Source organism: Typopeltis vanoorti, chromosome 8, assembly GCF_054136105.1.
Source record: "Typopeltis vanoorti isolate ZY-2024b chromosome 8, IOZ_Tvanoo_1.0, whole genome shotgun sequence".
NCBI lineage: Eukaryota > Metazoa > Arthropoda > Arachnida > Uropygi > Thelyphonidae > Typopeltis > Typopeltis vanoorti.
This window is the reverse complement of record NC_143556.1, coordinates 71488328-71510283: the sequence shown is the minus strand read 5'-3', so window position 1 is coordinate 71510283 and position 21956 is coordinate 71488328. Positions and strand designations below refer to the sequence as shown.

General features: G+C 36.0%; 1 protein-coding gene across 1 annotated transcript in view; it reads right to left on the bottom strand.

The window, feature by feature from the left end:
• rt (Protein O-mannosyltransferase rt) overlaps positions 1-21956 on the bottom strand; it is a 375338-nt gene that overhangs the window by 287518 nt on the left and 65864 nt on the right. The window lies entirely within an intron of this gene.

Genomic DNA, 21956 nt, shown 5'->3' with positions numbered 1-21956 from the left:
ATTACCTGACTTCATCCAAGGAAGCAAGTGGTGAAGTTGTTTTCAAGTAACAGAGAAAGTGAACTTCATAGTGAACACAAATCACAAAAACAAAGAAAGCATACTTAATGTTCTTAAAGCAAGTAATTTAAGAGATGTCTTGAGAGAATACAGAGAAACTTGTAAGAAAGCTATGCTGTGTGTGTAAAAATAGTTACACAAAAGTCAGAAATGGATGTTCAAAAAATATAGATGATAAATATTATGACATAGCAAAATGTTATGGAAGCGCTTTTGAAAAAGCTTAGAAATAAGGAAATATACAGCAAAAGGAATCAGAGATGGCAATAGAAAAACTAAAGATATATTCTGGAGTTCTGGAGTAATTACAGTAATCTACTGTATATCTGACCACAGTTGGAAAGCAATTTGCATTCTGATAATTTAAAAGTTAGAAAGTAAAGTACAATTACATAGTGCTCTACCATAAGTCAGTTGACATGCATGGTTGGTTAATTAAAGGATTTGTTTTAAAGGTTGGATAAATGATAGAGTAGCATACTTGGAAAGACTATTGAATGAGATGAGTAGTGGTGGAACTATAGAAGAAAATATCAAAAAGAAATGCAATAAAGATTACCTATTAATACTCGATGTAGAAAAAAAAAAAAAAAAAAGATATATGCTTTTCCACGAAATGTGGAAAAAAAAAAAGCATCTTTTCATATTTTGACCAGAAAGGCTCCAATATGGAGCATTGGTAAAGGTGGCAAATTAAAAATGGTAACAGCAACAGAACAAGCAAAGCTGTGGTGGAAAGCTAATTGAATAAATTTTATGAAATAAGAGAAAAGTTAGTCAAAATACTAAACTAGATGTATGCAAGACAAATTTCAAACCAATTTTAACTAATTGATCTGAGAGCCAAGTTAGAAATAAAGCATTTAATCAAAGACTAGAAAAAGCCACAGTTATGAGATATAAGCCACATATATGAGAGTTCTGAAAGAAATTAGGAAAATAAATAGATAGCATCAAGGGCAGAATCATATCATAAATGAAAATATTAGTTGGTGTTTAGAAGGAATTTAATTTAAGGAAATTTTTTATTGTTGTTTAGAAGGAACTTGACATTGTTAGCATTTAAAAATGTGTGTGTGAATTGAACTAATCTAAGATCGATTATACTTTACAAAAAAATAAATTCTTGTTTAATCCATTAACCAGTGCAAGCAAACAATGTTTGCATGTGAAGCATCTTCACAACTCAGCTCTCAGATCCATTAGTTAAAATTGGTTTGAACACTGTCTTGCATACAGCTGGTTTAGTATTTTGACTAACTTTTCTCTTATTTCATAATTTCATAAAATTTATTCAACTGAACTATCTGTGTATAGAGGCTGTTGACTTCACATCAATCACCTTAGTTTTGTTTGCTTACACTTGGATATTGAAAGTTTTTCTACTTGGTTATATTATGAATTAAAGATGTCAAGAAATTATATTCATGGTTTCATCCTTTATCCAAGTGTAAGCAAACAAAGTTTGCACATGAAATAACAATGTCTGTAAGGATATGTGCATTGCACTGTGGGATACTAAGGCAACTGATGCGAAGTCATTAGCCTCTTATGAGGTGCTCAGTCTTGAAGTTACTTCATGTGCAAACTTTATTTGCTTACACTTAGATAAAGGATGAAACAAAGAATATAATTTCTTGGCTTCTTTAATTTATTATTGTTTACTGTTAGTTGCACTTGTTATGAAAGATATGCATTCGATCCAGGATCCCTTTTGAGACTGACACCTGATGCATCTTGCTAAAGCTTAGGTACGTTTGAAAGCTATGAGGCTTGTTGTTGTGGAGTATTGTCAGAAAATACCCTAAGCTTTCTTCTGAGCTTCTTTAACTGTCATACAATTGTCATTCCACCATGGTTTAGGGAAATATGGAAACCGACTAGATGTTTTTGGAACTTCTGTCACATGATTCCTGTATCACTGATGGAAGAAGAGTTGACCATCACAACAAAATTCTGCTAATGATGAGAAGGTTGGCCAGCCAGCTTGCTCAATTTCCCCTCATGATATCCGTGATGAGTGTATGGTTGTCCACACAGAAAAGTGGATATCATGGGAAAAATGATCATTTTCAAATAAATTCTCATCAGTTTCCCACTTAAAGAGTGGGAAAGGGAGGATGAGCAGATAGTCAAGTTGATGGCAGTGAATGATCGGGTAGGCATATGCAAGGTGTTTAGGAGGGAGAGATTACTGTTGTCAAGCATATACTCAACAACTGTTCATCTGATGTTTGTTCTAGTACTACCCCACAGTGTTGTGTCCATTTAAATCCCTCATTAAAATTAAGGGGAAGGGAGATTTCCTGCAATATGACATTATCCAGCTAATGTTGAGACCCATCTGTAGCAGAAGGAATTTAAATGCAATAATTTTCAACTGATAGTCATATAGTAACTGTTTCTATGATCGTACTAAGTGGAACCTGCTAGAAGTGAGCACAGTTGCCCCTCCAAGGGTAAGTCAATTCCCCTGTCCCATCCCCACGAATGATGGCAACATCCAGCAATGCCGGATTGTCAGTGGACCCCAGGTATGCCTCCTATAGGGAGGTCACTGTACATCACAGGGAGGCCCTCTCCAAGATAAACAGGTGCCCCATATAGAGGAGCTTTGTTTTTGAGGACTATCATATTATGATCATTCAGAATTTAGCATATTTCCAAGTAAGTATTCCCCCTGATAAATGCAAGATTAAGAAAAGTGGTATATTTATAGCAGCCTCTGATGTTTTTTGGCATCGTGTTGTTTAATGAATTAACAACGTAGAATAGATAATAACTAAAAATATAATTTAATGCAGGCAGACTTCAGTAACAAAGATGGAACAAGAGTGATACAGGAAGATCTGTAGTCCTATAATTATGCCACCTGTTGGTTCTGGTTGGGTGTTCTTGGCTGTTGGGCTGACTGTCTAATGCTGATGAGGGTTTCCTATATGAGAGGCAGTTTGATACAACCATATTTCTTTTAGGTTGGAAATGTTGGTAAAAGATGCAGAAGATTTGAGGAAAAGTCTCTTGAATTTAAATTTGCTTCAGTGGAGTAAGGTGGCTTTTTTTTTTTTTTAAAATAGATCCTGTGCCAGGTATCCAGGGCGTGGTCTGCTAATCCTAAGCAGCCATAGTGGTTTCTACCACTACGGCCACTCAAGACTTTAGTCTTAATTATAGGACTTTAGGTTTTCCTGTATCTTTCCTGTTCCATCTTTGTTACTGAAGTGTGCTTGGTTGCATGTGTTTAATACCAGTGTGTTAATCCCTGAAGATGCTGATTTGGCGAAATATAGAAAGTAATAATTAAATATTTTTAGTTATTATCTAGTCTATGTTGGTAATTTTCTTAAACAACACGATGCTGGAGAATCAACATATAAGCCTAAACACCAGAATCTGATGTTTTTTGTTTCTTACTTTAGTTTTCTGTTGAGGATTGTATAGTTTCTGAGCCTGATTGGGGTTGTTTAAGGTCTCTGATAAACAAAAGGATGAAAAATTATTTATTCTCAAGAGGAGTTTGATTCAGCATCAAAGTTCCCCACCCATCTGCTACAAAGCTGACCACTCTCCAGCAAGCAACAACTGCACTCCAGAGTGGAAAGTCAGGGCTATCCTGGTTGCTACACCAGCATCGCAGTAAGAAAAGCACAGAAAAAGAATAAAAAAGAAAAAAGCCAATACTATCACTGGAAGGTCCTCTCCACTTGAGCAGGTCATGGAGGGGTCTTGTTTTTGTGGACTATCATGCTATGTTCATTCAGAGATCAGCATATAAATGTTTTTTGTTTTTTTTTCCAGTGTCATTCCCACCCAGTGAAGTTTGTTATGTAAACCATAGTAAGGTTTTGGTTAGATAATCCAGAAACTCTGCTATCAAAGGAACTTTTTCAAGCAACTTCAAGCCTCCAATAAGCTGTGTGTTAATCTCATACTAATCAATAAAAATCATATTTTTTATTTTTTACATGATATTTTTTTATTATTTTTATATGATTTATTTATTGGTTTATATTTTTTTATATAAACACTTATTTTTATGTGATTATTCTATTCTACTGAATGAAATCTTTTGTTAGCACTGGCACTGAAAATAAGCAAAAAAAAAAAAAAAAGTAAATTCAAGCCCTGAAAAGAAAATCAAAAAGTTTAGCTGATGTTTTGAGGTGACATTTTAATGTCATTGTTTCCACATTTCTATTTGGGAACATTCAACTTTGAACCCTCCATCTCCATTTTCAACAGAATTACGATTTCAAACTGAAATCATAATTCCCTCAAAAATGGAGAGTGGGTACAGAAGAATGAAACATCTTCATTATCTCTTTAATCTGATTACGTAGAGAAATCAGTATTATACTTTGGGTTGTTTAGAATAGTTTAAAATTAGGACATGACATCAGAGTGTTGTGTCCATTTAATTGCAAGTATTCTCAAGCAGTTTTGTTACAGAGGAAAAAACTTAAGTATCCAAGAGAAATAGCAAATTCATGATCATTTCATGAAAATTCATTGAATACTATTCATTGAAAGACAGTTTACCAAATGGCAATTGATCGAAAAAGCAATTTGTCGAATAAACAATTAATCAAACAACAATTTAACAAATGGCAATTCATCGAAAAAGCCACTTATCAAATAAACAGTTTATTAATGACAGTTCATTGCAAATGCAATTGATCGAAAAAACAATTCACCAATAATATTTCGATGAATTCTTTCATAATTCATCAAAACAAGAATTTTCTTGAAAACTATTGTTTTAAAGTGTTCAGTAAGAATATTACATCACCCAGGATGTAGACAACATATGTAGGAGATCACTGAAACGTTATAATTATTTGTTGTTTTTTTACATTATTCTGTAAGCATACCTGCTATTTCATTGTGTAGGTAGTGATGTTATAAACATTCTGTTACCTATCACATATTTCTCAACACTGATTGGTCTTTGTTTTCCTTTTACTTAAGCTTCATGTAAATGGTTAACTGCTTTAACTATCTTTTCTAAATCACTTAGGGAATTGAACAACGTAGATCCGAATATAAATTAAATTATACTTTAATAAATATTTCCGATATTTCGGCAACGTCACATTGCCATTTTCAAAAGGAACTTACAAAAAGGCACCTGCACTCAGGCACTACAACACAGTAACTGAGAATGAAGATATGAAGCTATCGTTCTCCTAGAAGTCCTTATGGTGCCCTCTAGTAGGTGTTCTTGGCCGTTGGGCTGAAGGTCTGTTGATGTATGCCTCCCAAATTTGGGGCAGTTGCATACAACCAAATTTGTTGAGGTTTGGAGAGTTTCTTAGGGCTGAGGCTGATTCCATAAATAGTCTTTCAAATTTGTATTTGCTACGGTGTATTACTGTAGCTTTCTTCCACCGTATTCTGTGGCGTGTATCCAGAGCATGGTCTGCAAGAATGGCTGTACTTGTGAAACCGGATGTAGTCCTTGTGTTCAGAAATTCTGATATTCACTGTCCTGCCTGTTTGGCCAAAGTATGACAGTTTACAACTGCCAATTTCTTTATGGAGACCTTTGAAGAAAAAGCCTTAGCCTCTGCCCCACAAAAACCAACCATTTGGCTTCGCTATGTTGATGATGTGTTCGCTATTTGGCCACATGGCTCTGAAACACTCCTCTCCTTCCTTACACACTTAAACAACCAACACTCCAGAATCAAGTTCACCCTGGAAAAAGAGGAAAACAACAGCCTCCCTTTCCTAGACACACTAGTCACCCGCAGCCTGATGGAACCTTCGTTTTCTCAGTTTATAGAAAATCCACCCATACAGGCAGATACATTCACCAACAATCCCCCCCCCCTCTCACAACAATATGGAGTGGTGAAAACACTATACAACAGGGCTAAACTAATCTGTTCTAACGACATGGCCCTAAACACTGAACTAAATCACATCCTCAACACTTTCTCAGCCAATGGCTACCCCCCCCCCAAAAAAAAAAAACCCAAAAAATATTAAAACCTACAAACCACAGCCCCCCCCCCCTCCACAACAAAGATTACTCTAAATCCATCACCATTCCCTACATCTGAGGCACCTCGGAAAAAATTACCAAAATTTTAAAAAACATGACCTCACCTCCTGTTACAGGCCTTACAGAAAATTGGCATCCCTTATCTGCTCCACCAAAGACCAACCACTTCCCCTAGACCTACCTGGTGTATACCAGGTCCCTTGCAGTTGTAAACTGTCGTACTTTGGCCAAACAGGCAGGACAGCGAATATCAGAATTTCTGAACACAAGGACTACATCCGGTTTCACAAGTACAGCCGTTCTGGTCTTGCAGACCATGCTCTGGATACACACCACAGAATACGGTGGAAGAAAACTACAGTAATACACCGTAGCAAATACAAATTTGAAAGACTATTTATGGAATCAGCCTCAGCCCTAAGAAACTCTCCACACCTCAACAAATTTGGTTGTATGCAACTGCCCCAAATTTGGGAGGAATACATCAACAGACCTTCAGCCCCAACGGCCAAGAACACCTACTTAACCAGCTAGAGGGCACCATAAGGACTTCTAGGAGAACGATAGCTTCATATCTTCATTCTCAGTTACTGTGTTGTAGTGCCTGCGTGCATGTGCCTTTTTGTAAGTTCCTTTTGAAAATGGCAACGTGATGTTGCCGAAATATTGGAAATATTTATTAAAGTATAATTTAATTTATATTCGGATCTACGTTGTTCAATTCCCTAAGTGATTTAGAAATGCATAACCAACATATAAGCCTGTCTATGAGAATGCCTTAACTATCAACTGCCTTCATTTATTTATTTCTACAAGATCCAATGTTCTCATGCTCTATAGTCTAACAAATTTGTTTCACAACTGCACCAGTCAGACTATGTATTGAGTGAGCGATTATAAGATTTTAAATAAAAGACAAAGCAGATTTTGTTGGCATTCCCAGCTTATGTTAATCCTTGCCTTTAATTAATCGTGGCTTGATTATACTTTATCTTACGCAAGTTCAAAATTTTCAAGATAGTGCATTCAAAGACTCAGTCCAATGTGTTGTTCACAAGCCATTTAATTAAATAAAAAAAAGGAATATTTATAGTTTGATTCATATTAACATATATATATGCAGTTTAGTGCAATTCTTTATTTCACACATAAGTACTCCTTCTTGTCTTTCTCTTCTTCTGCTGGCTCGTAGTAAATATTTTCACCAGAACAAATACTACACATGTTCCTATCCTCATCTATATTTTAATCTAGTGTAAGAAAAATCAAACTTTAAATATAAAGTATCTTCATAATCTGCCACTAACTGGCAGGTAAACAGCAATATATATATATATAGAAAGTATTTTCCTTGGGTATAATAAATGTTAAAGATACCAAGCTATTTTAAACCTGGTTTTACTCCATTTCCCATGTAAACAAACAGACAAACAAGTCAAGTTTGTGCCTGCAAGTGTTGCAAGTCTAGCTGACCCTGTACGTAGTGCAAGACCAAGGCAACTCATGGTAAAAGTAGAATAAGCTCTGATCACTAATCTTAATATTTACCCTTAATGCAAAGCACATCTCCTGGAGGAGATGTATGATGCTTTGTATTAAAGGCAAGGGGCCACTACCCAGACCAAGACTATATGGTGCTCCTAAGGTACATAAAAATGGAATACCACTATGCCCGATTGTGGATGGAATCAATTCGCCAACTTATCTGTTATCTAAACACCTGGCAGGCCTCCTCAAACCACACATCCATAATTCGGATACTTATATACGAAATTCGCAACATTTTGTTGAGAAACTGAACAACATCTCTATTTCCAATACGGATTTACTCGCCAGCCTGGATGTTACATCTCTATTCACTAACATCCCTGTGGAGGAAGTTATCAACATTTTAGGAAGTTTGCTCCCACAAGACATTACTTCTGTGTTCCATCATTGTTTAACATCAAACTTTTTCTTATGGAATAAAAATTGACTGGTCTTGCAATGGGTAGCCCCCTCTCTCCATCTTGTGCTGATCTCTTTATGGACGATTTTGAAAGTAAAATCTTAACTCAAACAGACCCTAAACCCACAGTATGGTGGAGATATGTGGACGATATCTTTATTGTTTGGAACCACACAAAAAAGGACCTGTTCGACTTTCTTACCAAGTCGAACCTGACTCTCTACACCACACAATCAAATTCATTCTAGAACTTGAAAAAGATAAACAATTATCATTTCTGGACACTTTAATTAAGAAGCTTCTGAATGGTGGTATCAACCTCTCAGTTTACCACAAACCAACCAATACAGGACGTTATTTACATTTCACTTCCTGCCACCACATTTTTCAAAAACTTAGTATTGTACACATGTTGAAGAACCGTGCCTCTCTCCTTACAACAGATCAACAAGACCTCCAGGAAGAACTATCCCTGATATTCACCAACCTTACCATGAATGGATTTTCTCGAAGACTCGTCCACAAGATACATTTCTCTGAACCCCGACAAAGACAACAAGATGATATACATTATATTTCTACCATTGTCATTCCATACTTAGGGACAGTTTCCAATAAGATTGCTAGACTCTTTAGACCACATAAAATAAGAGGGGCCTTTAAACCCACAGAAACGATTAGACAATTCTTAAGATCTCCAAAAGATAGCCGTCTTTTCTCCAAATATGCTGGAATTTATGACTTACCCTGCTCGTGCGGCTTGAATTACATCGGCCAAACTTCAAGGAGCCTTGAAATTAGGCAAAAAGAACACATAGGTGACGTCAATAATAACATAGAAGAAAATTCGGGGTTAGCTTTTCATTTCTCAAGAACGAACCATACCATAGAGTGGGATAGAAGCACAATTCCTTACATGGAGGAAGACTTCTGCTCCCGAATTTTTAAGGAGGCCACAACAGTTGCCCACTGTATACAAAACCTTAACAGGAACCAAGGACTAATCTTGCCCGTGATATGGAAGACTCTTATTAGATCCCTCAACTCGCCAGAACTGAATTATAGTGCCAGCTATAGAATTCCTAAATAACAAGTGATATCATGCACGCTCTATGCATGTATTGTACGTGCTCTGTTCTTTGTTTAATATAATTAGAATTGGTTGATTATAGTTTGTAACAGTTTTTTACTTTTTAGTGCCTTACATCAGTTATGTACCCTGAAGATGCCAACAGCCTTAGTTGGTGAAACTAGTTGGTATAACATAGTTGTTTATTATATGCACTTGATCAATATAATCCCATTAAAGTCATTCCAAAGCAAAGGAGTTGATAGTGGTAAGAGGAACAAATGACTTGACTGGGTACAAGGAGAATGTAAGAATGGATATCAGTAAGTTGTTGAGAAGAATTAAAGATAAATGTGATAGGAAAGGTAGTCAGTGTGTTGCTCAGGTATGAAAATACCCAGGCAGCAGAAATGTGCAAAGATAAAGGAGTGCAGTTTGATAGAATGTACAGAATGGTTTTGGTGTGAGTCATTTGGAGAGACTGCTACTGGAAGGGAGTAATGAGTGCAGAAACTGAATCTGAGCAAGTAAGAAGTGATGTGAAAGAATGGAAGAGTAAAGATGAAGAGATTGAAGTGGTGCTTATGAATGAAGTAGGTAGCATGGGTGTAAAGTATGAGAGAAAACAAGTGTGCAAGACAAACAAGGAAACAGGAGAATCAGGGTGGACAGGGGAACATGGTGTGAGAATGGTTGATGCCCCAAGAGGATGTGAATATGTGTGTAGACAAAAAAAAAGTATGGGATGACCTGGGATATAGGAAAACAATTATATCTGAAGAAGGTTCTGGGATGAGTAAGGAGAAAAAGAAACGGGCTTATGGAAAGTACGGAAAAGTCATGTCTAATAAGTGGTATCAGTGAAAATTGTTATAGATCCAGGAATGAGCTGTTATGTTTGTATACGAATGCTAGAAGTATCAGAAACAACGGAAGTGAAATGGTTGCATTGATTGAGTTCACCCAAAAATTGTTGGAATAAATTACACATGGCTGGATGAGGATGACATCCTGACAGGAATAGAGATGGAAGGGTATGATCTATTTCACGAAGATAGAAAGAGTAAAAAGGGAGATGAAGTGCTACTGATGATAGTGGTTTTGAGGCAGTATGGTGTGAGATAGAGGTGAATAGAATGAAATACTTCATTGGATGTTGCTATAGACCTGGTAATGTGGAAGGTAGTTATCAGACAAATTAGTCAAGCAAGGATGATCACTATGGGTGATTTTAATTACGGTAATATAGACTGGGATGATGAAATAGCAACCGGAAGTAAAGAAAACGAGTTTGAGTTTTTCAGGAACAACTACCTCAGGCAGTATGTAACAGAAGGCACATGAGGATTGAGGGTCATGGACTTCATCTCATCAGAAGATATTATTATAAACGAAGTGTCAAATCTCCCTCTAGTTGGTGAGAGTGACAATAAAGTGATTACCTAGGTGGTTGATCAGTGAGAAGGTCTGTGAGGAAAGGGCATATATGAAATTACAAGGTTAGCGATTATGAGAAGCTCAGGAAACAGTTTGCAGCTGTAGCATGGAATGAGGAGCTTGGTGGAAAGGAGATCAATGCTGATCAGTGTTATTCAAGAACTATCTAGTAGAAGCCATATCTAAATGTATTCCAAAGGTTAGAAGATTAAATAAGGTAGGTGTGAAATGGATGGATGAATGAAAAGTCTAAGCATGCGATACAGAGAAAAAAGGCATTATGGAGGCAACATAAGAGGAGTGGAGGGTTACTCGGTTGGTAAAGGTAGGAAAAGTTCTGAGTATGAGCAGCAGTTAGCTAATGAAGCTAAAAAAAAATCCTAGGGAGTTCTTTCAACCAGCAAAAAACTATTAGGTAGGACGGCACTGATTGGAGAAAATCGTATAAGGACAACTGCTGTGGAGGAGATAGTTGAGATATGTGATGAGTAATTCATAAAGGTCTTCATGAAATGTTGATGATGAGGAGAGATTGACTATGAGTGAGGAAGAGGTATACGATGAATTTAAGCAAACTTGATATTAATAAGTCTGTGGGACTTGATGATATATCACTGAGTATTTTGAAGGAATGTGCCAGGAAGTTGACATCGGCTTTGACATATTCGTTTAATATGAGTCTTGCATCAGGGTCAAGTTCCAAATGAGTGGAAGGAAGGCAAGATTGTATCGCTTCATAAAGAAGGTGAAAGGACTCAAGCATCAAATTACAGGCCAGTCTGTGTGTCAGGTATTGTGATTAAAGTGTTGGAGAGGCTGGTGAAAATCAGGGTCCAAAACTGGGTTGACAAGAATGGTATATCTTTGATAGACAGCATGGATTTGCTAAAGGGAGGTCATGTTTTAATAATGTACTTTTATTTATTACAATAAGGTGACAACAGCATTGGACTTGGGAGATAGATACACAGTAGTATACTTAGACTTTGCAAAGACTTTTGATAGATTACTGCATGAAAAGTTGATAATCAAACTAGAGCAGATAGGATTGGATATTAGACTAGTGTTGGCTGTCTGATAGGTATTAACAAGTTGTGTATGGGGGAGCAATATTTCCCAGAAGAGGAAAGTCACTAGTGGAGTGCCTCAGGGGTCTTAGAGTTTTAGGGCCATTGCACTTTAACGTGTATGTTAATTATATTGAGGAAGATTTAAATGGGGATATTCTGTTGTTTGCAGATGATGCAAAGTTGGGACAACCTATAAGGAGAAGAGCAGATGTTGCGACCTTGCATGAAGACCTGAATAGACTGAGTGAATGGGCAAGGGAGTGGAAATACCAATTCAATGTTGCAAAATGTAAGGTTTTAAAATTTGGAAAACAAAGATGTCATGTATAATTTACTCTTGGTGGGGATATATTGTTGGAGGCAGAGGAAATAACACATCTTGGGGTTGGTGGATAAGGATCTAAAATTTAGAGGATATATTGCCAAAATTGTAAGAACAACACAATGAATTCTGGTAATGATGTAGAGGAGAGTGACTTGTAGAAGTAAGGAAATTCCTAGTCACATTGTATAATGCTCTGATTAGGCCACATATGGAATACAGATTTGGTCACCTGGTTTTCAAAAGGATGAAGAGATGCTGAAGAAGGTCCAGAGAAGATTGACTAAAATAGTTTCTGATCTCTGGAATGGTGAATGTGAAGAAAGGTTGAGAGAATGCAATTTGCAGAGTCTAGTGGATAGGAGGAATAAGGGTGATATGATTAGAGACATACAAGTTGGTATGGGGTTATTATAGGATTAGCGTTAAAGAGATTTTTTGTAAAATGGTGCGAGTTTTGGGGGAGTGCATGAGATCATCCCTGAAAGCTGTATAAGGAGGGTGTGAGCAAGGGTTTTTTTTTTTGCATGAAGAGTTGGGAATGATTGGAAGGAATCACCTGTGAGTGTGAATCTGCAGAGAACTTGAATGTGTTTAAGGCACAGTGTGATGAGCTGTATGTATGACAAAAGGGATCTCCTAGATATCTTATGATGAAAATAATCTTCTTGAATGACAGACAATTTCAAGTTGAGTGATGCTGGGAACAACAAAATGAGAATTTCACAATGAAACTTATTGGTGCCAATGGTCACAGAAAGTAAATAACAAAGAAAAAAGTTGGTCCTTGTTTGAGATTGGAATAGAAGAATATGAAATGATTACCAGACATATAGAAATATTTTGAGAAAATTTGGAGAAAAGAGAAAGCCAATAATAATGGTAAGTACCTTCTGATTTCTGTTGAGGTCACAGACTAGCAATTACCATGTACCAACATAAAGATGTGCACAAATGCACACACGAAGTAAAGACATAAAAAAAAAGTCTTGACAGTTGTTGTTGATACTAACATCTCTGTATTGGTTCCAAATACAAGAGTATACAGGAGATTTGAACTAGAAAGATCACCATTTGGTTTGAGCAAGATTAAAATAGATATCATATTGAAAAGAAAAATATACAGGGTAGTTTTAAAAAGAATCTAACTTGAGCAGCTTTCAGAGGTGAAAGGTAGATGCAAATATACAAATATTATTGGAGAAAAAAATGAAAATCGAAAATAAGAATAGAACTTTCAAGACTCGGGTAGTTTGTTAGACTCTGGTAGACTAAAAAACATTGAGTACTTCATTCATGGAAGCATGTGATGAAACTGTTTTAAAGGATAGAAAAAATTAGAGCTGTATTGTGGATTCAAAAATTTAGCAGCTAACAAGAGTTCCTAGCCAGTAAGCAAGAATATGCTCTGAAAGAATACAGAGATAACAAAACAAAAGCAAATTGAAGACTATGGTAAGAATATAATGGATAAATATGAACAAAGGTGACAAAATGTTCCAGAGGATACTGAAAAGCTTAGAAATGGAGGAAAGAGTACTGTAAAAGGAATATAAAGATGATATGAAAAATGGAACATGTAAGGAGAAATTAGTTGGAAAGATTGGTGGAAAATATTCAAGAAGAATGCAGTCTAAAGTGTGTATTACTCAAAATATTAAAAATAAAAAAATATAAGAACATCAGAAACCTGAAATGTGGAAATGCTTAAATTTTACCCCAGCTGCATTGCAAAATTATGAGGGCCTGGTCAGCAGTTTGAATTCAAGATAACTGGAACAGAACTGGGTGCTTAAGGATCAACGCTGTATAACTGAGAGGATACCACCATATAGCCTTTAAAGGAATGCGGAGAACAGACCAGGGATTCTGACCTAATGTCTAATTCTCATCTTCTCGTGGTGATTGTCAGACATACAAAAATATTTTGATAAAATTTGGAGAAAAGAGCAAAGCTAATATAATGACAAATATCTGTTGGATTTCTGATATTTGCTATACTACAATAAAATAGTCATTGTTGATAGTGAGGTTTCTTCCCTGGTGCAGGACACTAGAGTGTACAGAGGATTTGAAATTGGAAGTGATCACCATTTAGTCTTGAGCAGGATAAAATTGAATTTCATATTGAAAATAAGAACATGTAAGAAAGTTTTAAGACAAATAAAAGTTGACCATCTCTCAGATGTGAACTCTAGACTAAAATACACAAAGATTATTGAAGAAAAAATGAAAGAGTTTGAGAACAGCAACCAAACCTTGGAGATTCAGTGGCAAGCCTTGAAGAAAAACCCTGATTGATTCAGCTAGAGAGGCATGTGGTGAAGTTGTTTGCAAGGATAGAAAAATTAGAACTCCATGGTGGACACAGGAAGTTAAAGAAGCAGTGAAGGAAAAGAAGAAAGCATATCAAAAGTTCCTGGCAAATAAGTCAGCTTGTGCTCTTAGAGAATACAGAGACAAATGTAAGAAAGCTAAACACTGTGTAAAACTGACTAAACAAAAGTCATGGGAGGACTTTGTCAAAAACAGAAAATAAATATCAAGAAGGTGGCAAGATATTTTGGAGGTTGGTGAAGACACTCAAAAATGGAGTAAAGAGTGCTGTAAAAGGAGTTCGAGATGATAAAGGTGATATGAAAACTGGAGAAAAAGATATCCTTGAAGTATGGAGTAAATACTTCGAAAAATTGCTAAATGAAACTAGCAGTGATGACAGCACAGTGATAAAAAACACACACCAGGCATGCAATCAGGAATACATATCCATGCTTGAAGTAGAAAAAGCCATCAAAAGTCTGAAATGTGGAAAGGCAGCTGGAGTAGATGATATTAAACCAGAAATGCTCAAATAGGAGGTATAAAAGTTTTACAGTGGCTACACTGCATAGTTCAGAGGGCCTGGACAGAAGGACGAATTTCAGATGATCGGAGTAGAGCTCTCATAGTACCATATATAAAAAGGGAAATAAAACTGATTGTGAGAATTACAGAAGTATTTCTATACTGATTGTTCCTGGTAAGATTTATGCCAGTATACTTGAGAAACTGGTTGAGAAGAATTGTGGAAGAAAAGCTTGGTAAAGAACAAGCTGGATTCAGGTCAAATAGAGGCTGTCAGGATCAGATATTCACTTTATGACAAATAGTGGAGAAATCATGGGAATATAACAAAGATCTGTATTTAAGTTTAGTCGATTTGGAAAAGGCATATGACAAGGTGCCAAGAGAGAAGCTATTCAATATGCTACAGTTATATGGTGTCAATAGGGCATTATATCGAGCAATACTTAGTCCTTATTTGAGTTGTAAGTCAGCAGTTAGAATTGAAGGAAGTACAGGAAGATGGTTTAATGTTAATTCTGGTGTGAGACAAGGATGTACATTATCCCCTCTGTTATTCATTATCTATGTGGATCACATTATGAAGGAAAGTGGTATTAAACCTGATATCAAAATTGGAGATGTTAATGTCAGCTCTTTGCTTTATGCGGATGATGTTATACTTCTAAATAAATCCGCTACAAGTCTGCAAGATTCTCTGACTAAATTGAATAGCTGTTGTAATAGATATGGTATGAAGGTCAGCAATAAAAAGACAAAGACAATGAAAATAGGCATAATCATTGAAAATGTCAAATGTGTTGTGAACGGAGAACCTGTGGAATAAGTAAAACATTTCAGCTACTTAGCACGATTTTTAGTGAAGATGGTAAATTAAATACAGAAATAGACAACAGAATCAACAATGCTGGTATGGTAGGAAGTCAATTGAATAAATTCATATGGAATAAAAGAGAAATTAGTCGGAACACTAAATTAGCCGTATACAAGACAGTGTTCAAACCAGTTTTAACTTATGGATCTCAGAGCTGGATCAGAAGTAAAACACTTGACCAAAGACTAGAGATCGCAAATATGAGAATCCTGAGAAAGATTAGCAGTGTGAACAGATGGCATCAATGGCAATATCATATTAAAATCCAGGATATTAGGAAATAACTTGACATTGTCAGCATCCAGGAATGTGTTAGCTCTGCTAACACATTCCTGGATGCACTTAAACAGAATGGGCAAGGAAAGATTAGCAAAACAAGTGTTCTCTTCCAGGTTGGCAGGAAAACGACCCAGAAGAAGACCAAGACATAGGTGGATTGATACTGTACAAAGTGCCTTAGACGATAGAGTCTTGACAAGTAACAGACTGATTTGGAGGAAAATTGTGGATAGGAAGTAATGATGCAAATTTTTCATGTAGTACTATCATATCCTGTACATCCCTTGAGGGTACATGGCAGGAATTTGATGATGATGATGGCAACTTCCATGCAGTCCACAGACTCATATGGGAGACCCACTCAACCATCAATATCTATCATAATGGACTTTGAAGTTATTTACACTACCTGTATTCACAACACACCCAGGCAATGTATTCCACCCACCAGTGACTCTCCACATAAAAAATCTACTCCTCACCACATCTTTATTCAACTTCCAGGGATGGCCTCTCGTTCTTCGCACCTTAACATTGGTTCTTTTTATCATTTATTCTGTGTTAATCTGATAGAATCCCATAACTAACTTAAAGGTCACTATCATATCGTATATAGTTGTATTGCTTGATAATAATCAAGTTATTTTATAATCTACAGATCACATTATGAAGGAAAATGGCATTAAATCTAATATCATAATTAGATATGTTAATTTCAGCTCTTTAGTTTATGCAGATGATGTTAAATTCAGCAGAAGTCTGCAGGATTCCTTAAGTAAACTGAACAAATGCTGAAAAAAAATTGGCATGAAAATCAGTAGTAAAAAGAAAATGCCTACAAAAATAGGCACAAACATAAAAAAACATCAGCTACAACCTGAGAACATGCAGTACAAGCAAAATATTTTAGCTATTTAAGCATAAGCAGAATTTTTGTGAGGATGGCAAATTAAACCTCGTCATCATCAAGATATAAAATTGACTATGGAGATTGAAGAAAATAGTTCCATCTGCTTCCTAGATGTTAAACTCACCAAGACGCCTGAATCAATTAAAGTCTCTATTTTTAGAAAGCCAACACACACAGACAGATATTTGCATGCGTCCTCCCATCACCATCCAGCGCAAAAGTTGGGTATTATATCAACTCTAGCGAATCGTGCAAGATCTGTACTGTCAGATGAAGAAGAACTGAAAAAGGAACTACAACATCTTAAATGGACCTTTAAAAACAATGGCTACTCTCTAAAAAGTATTAACAACCAATTATCCCGACGTCAACGTAACAACGTAGAGACACAGGACGACTCCAAAGGTCATATCGTCTTGCCATATATCAGCACACTATCCAAAAAGCTGAGCAGAATTCTAAAGAAGTTTAACATAAAAACGTGCTTCTCGACTCTGCCAAAAATAATATCACGCTTCAAGAACTATAAACAACCTCACAACCTTCTACAATTCCCAGGTGTATACAAGGTCACTTGTGAATGCGGAAAGCCTTACTATGGGCAGACAGAGAAATCTATCTTACTACGTCTCGAAGAGCATCAGAGAGACATTGCTTATAAGAGAACCAGAGCAACTGCTCTGTCGGGCCATGTCCTGCTTTCAACAAACACGAACAACGAAGGCCACCAACATGAAATAAATTGGACATTGACTTCAAACCTACACGTCTGCCATGATGAAATAGAGCGCCGCATTGTCGAGTCAAGGGAAATCACCTTAGACCCTTTGCATTTGAATAATAATCTTAGCTATAATTTGGCTGACTCTTTCAACTCTATTATTAGATACTGGAGATCGCGTGATTCCACACACGCACAGGTGCACAACAATAGAACATTAACTCGGACTGTAGTTCAAGCTCATAACTGTAATTTACAGTCGAATATTATGACTTTGTAATTGTATAGCTTTGGAGTGTGTCAATGTTAATTTAAGTGTCTCTTATTATCTTTTCTATGTTCTTATCGCCTGAAGAAGTCATTTTTGACGAAACATGTTGCGTTTTTTTCAAATATATGTCATTGTGTTATAATTCTCGGGTTTAAGTCAGTTAATTTAGAAAAATGAATATATATGTGTGTGTGTGTGTGTGTATATATATATATATATATATATATATATATATATATATATATCTTCAAGGGGTGTTCAGGCTATTATGAAAGCAATGCATCATTAAGTTTATATTATTATTAATCTCCTATCAACAATTTTCCTCCAAATCAGTCTATTATTTGACAGCACTTCAATATTATCATATCTAACATTTCCTTCTTTTAGGGCACTTCTGACTGAATCAATCCACCTAAACCTTGGTCTTCCTTGGATCTTTTTTAAATATTAATTAACATCAGCTTTTAAATTTTTACAATGGGGGTGGGGGGGGAGGGTGCTGTACTATCTTAGCAACCTTCCCAATTTTTTTGTCATATATTGATATCCAGAGTAAGTATGAAGACCAGAGAAGATGATAGATATATATATATATATATATAATCTAATCCTGTGGCCTCCTCTTTAAGAGGGTTGCAGCTGATGAACAGTCTGCTTCCATGCCTCTCTATCTCTTGCTTCTGAAAGCATGCCCATCCAATCCTTGATGTTGTCTTTCCATTGTAGTCAGGGTCTTCCTCTCTTTCCCTCCACCATCCCCTGCAATACTATTCTGGGAAGCTCTCCAGAAGAACCCCTCATCAAATGTCCTGCAAATACTATTTTTCTTCTTCGGATACTAGTAGCCATATAGTCTCCTTTCATTTTGAATCTTTTAAGAACCTCTTCATTGCTCACTCTTTCAGTCCAGCTGATACGATCCATTTTTCTCAAGCACCACATTTCAAATGCATTCAATCGGTCACTCATCTCCTTATTGATCGTCCAGGACTCACATCCATACGTCCCCACGCTCCAGATCACTGTCTTGAGGATTCTTACTTTTAACTGTTTGTTCAGATTTCTGTTTCCTAATATGTGGTATATTTGGAAAAATGCTGCTTTTGCTTTTTTAATTCTGTTCTTAATTTCATAATTAAATCTACTGTCTTCTGTTATCCAACTCCCAAGGTATTCAAAACTTTTTACATTTTCTATTCTTTCTCCGTTCAAAATGATTTCCATCCCATCATTTCCTTTCCTTGAAATTTTCATCACTTTTTTTTTTTTCATTTTATATCTCTCATTTCCAACCCTGTTCAGTCTGTTCAAAATTCTTTGCAAGCCTTCCTCTGTTTCGCTCATAAGTACAATGTCATCTGCATATCTTATATTATTTATCAGGTGTCCGTTTATCCTTATTCCATCCTTCAGACCTCCCAAGGCCTTCCTCATCATCCATTCACTATAGACATTAAAAAGGAGTGGGAACAACCCACACCCTTTCTTATGGGGATCCATTCAGTATCCTCTACTTCAAATCTGACCCTGGCTTCTTGAGTTTTGTATATTCTGAACAAAATTCTCATAATCTATTCCTATTTTATGCAAAATATCAAATAAAACAGAGTGATTAACATTATCAAAAGCTTTTCCATAGTCCACAAAGCACAGATATAAATCTTTATTGCACTCGATCATTCTTTCCCCCCCGATATCCACAGTGTTGTGATAGCTTCCCTGGTTCCCCCGTTTCTCCTGAAACCAAACTGTGCTTCATTTAATTCCCTCTCTATCATCTGGTCCATTCTTCTATACATTATGTTGATTAGGACTTTTGCAACGTGGCTGATAAAGCTGATAGTTCTGTGCTTGTTGCAATCCATTGTTCCTGTAGTCTTGGGAATAGGAATAAAAATAGATCTGACGAAGTCTTTAGGTATTATATCCTCCTCCAGACTTCTATTAAAGATGATGGATAGAAGTTTTATTCCTTCCTTTCCCAATGCCTTCAGTAACTCTCCTTGAATATCATCCACTCCTGGAACTTTCCTATCCTTTATTCTTTTAATGGCTGCTTCGGTTTCCCATTCCTGATCATTTTATATATTTCATCCAAATATATATATATATATATATATATATATATATATATATATATATTTAAATCACTGCTCAAAGGGTTAAACATGGAAATAGAGAACAGAATATGCAAGTGGGGTGTCAACTGAATAAATTTATATGGAATAAGTGAGAAATCAGTCAAAACATGAGTGATTTCTCTTATTCCAAAACTTGGACATCACAGATATGAGAATTCCAAGAAAAATTAGGGGAATAAACAGACAGCCTCATTGGTGTGGTTAGCAATAGCTTAGGTACTAAAAAATGTCTTCAGTGTCAATCATATAAAACCTCTTTAATAACTTAAATGCTACTATCATGTGTCCTCTTTTTCACCTATCAGCCAATGTAAGATCCTATGTTTTGGTCTTCTATTGCACTTCTGATTGCACTAATCCATATATTCTTCATCTTCCACTTTTCCCTGCCATCCAGCAACAATCGAGTGTTTTTGTTAATCTTTTTGTCATCTAAGGGTAACCCCTTAGATTACCTCTGCTTACACTTACTTATATGCTAACAATGTCAGATTCCTTCTTAAAATGAAAATATTAAGAAGGAATTTGAAGGATATGTGACAGATGTATTTAAGTTATTAAAGGGGTTTTATAGGCTTGACACTGAAGATATTTTTCAGTACTTAACACCATTGCTAACTACACGCTTACACACCTTCCACTGGTGACTCCTTGTTCTCTCCCTTCTTGCTAAAACATCTTGTGAATGATGAGTGGTTGGAATGGGATGCCATAAGTGGTTGTGGGTGCTTCATCAATGAATGAGTTTTGTGTGAATGATCGTTAGTGTGTGAATAATGAATCTCCCATGATGAGACTTCTGACTCCATGGAGCTGTATAATAATGTTCATAGGAATACTCCTACTACTACTAATAATAATAATCAGAGTCTTGAAAGATAACAGAATAATTTGAAAGAAAACTGTCAATAGCAAGTTAGTAATAACGTAAACTTTATTACATAATATTATCATAGTAGCTATATACCCCTCCCCTTGTGTGTGTGTGTGTGTGTGTGAGAGAGAGAGAGAGAGAGAGAGAAAATCAGGAATTTGATGACAGACTTTTCTGGTAAATAACTTGCACTGTCTAGCAAAATGCTGACATTCTACACTGGCTTATTTCAGCCTTTCCCCTTTATACTTATGCACACAGTATGGATGACACCATTCAAGGAGAAAGGGTGTCACCAGTTCTTCATGCTAACTGCTGAATAATACATATTCAGCAGTTAGCATATAATAATGATAATAAGCATATTTTATACTTATTATCATAAAATCTCCACATAATACTCTTTCTCCTTATTCTCAGTTTCTTGCTGTCTTATACTCTTCCTGCTCATTTTTCCTTTCATTCTTCTCCCTGCTATACCACATGCCAGTCACTTCTCAAGTCAATCAAGCTCACATTTTGTTCTGTGGAGGACTTTGCTTATAAGTGTGCTATTTCACTCTACAATGCCACTTTATCATTCATATTATATTCAACTATGTCTTTGATATTCTCATTCATATTTCATGCAAAACTGTTTAAAGGAAAATTAGGGAATAACGAACAAGGGTTGCCGAGACCAGATTTTTGTTTTATTTTACAAAAATTGTCAAAAAATCATGGGAATACAAGAAGGATGACTCTATTTACATGGAGCATGGGAGGAATCAGTCAAAAGAACAAAATAGCAGCATACAAAATGGTGTTCAAAAATCAATCTTAACTTCAGAGAGTAGTTGAAACAGCTGATCAAAGAGTGGAGAACAGAGATACAAGGATTTGGAGAAAAAGGTAGAAATAAACAAATAAAATCAATGTCAGAAATATTAAAAACTAATATATTAGTGCTAATAATGCATTATAATCACTATATATTAGTGCTTATAATGTGAGCAGAGCTAATATAAGATGCTATAGAAATCTTTCATTTATCATTCTGTCCAGCTGAACAGAATGGAAAATGAAAGATAAACAAACTGGCAAGGGAGAAAATCCCAGAGGAAGACCAGGTATGTTTTTTTTTTTA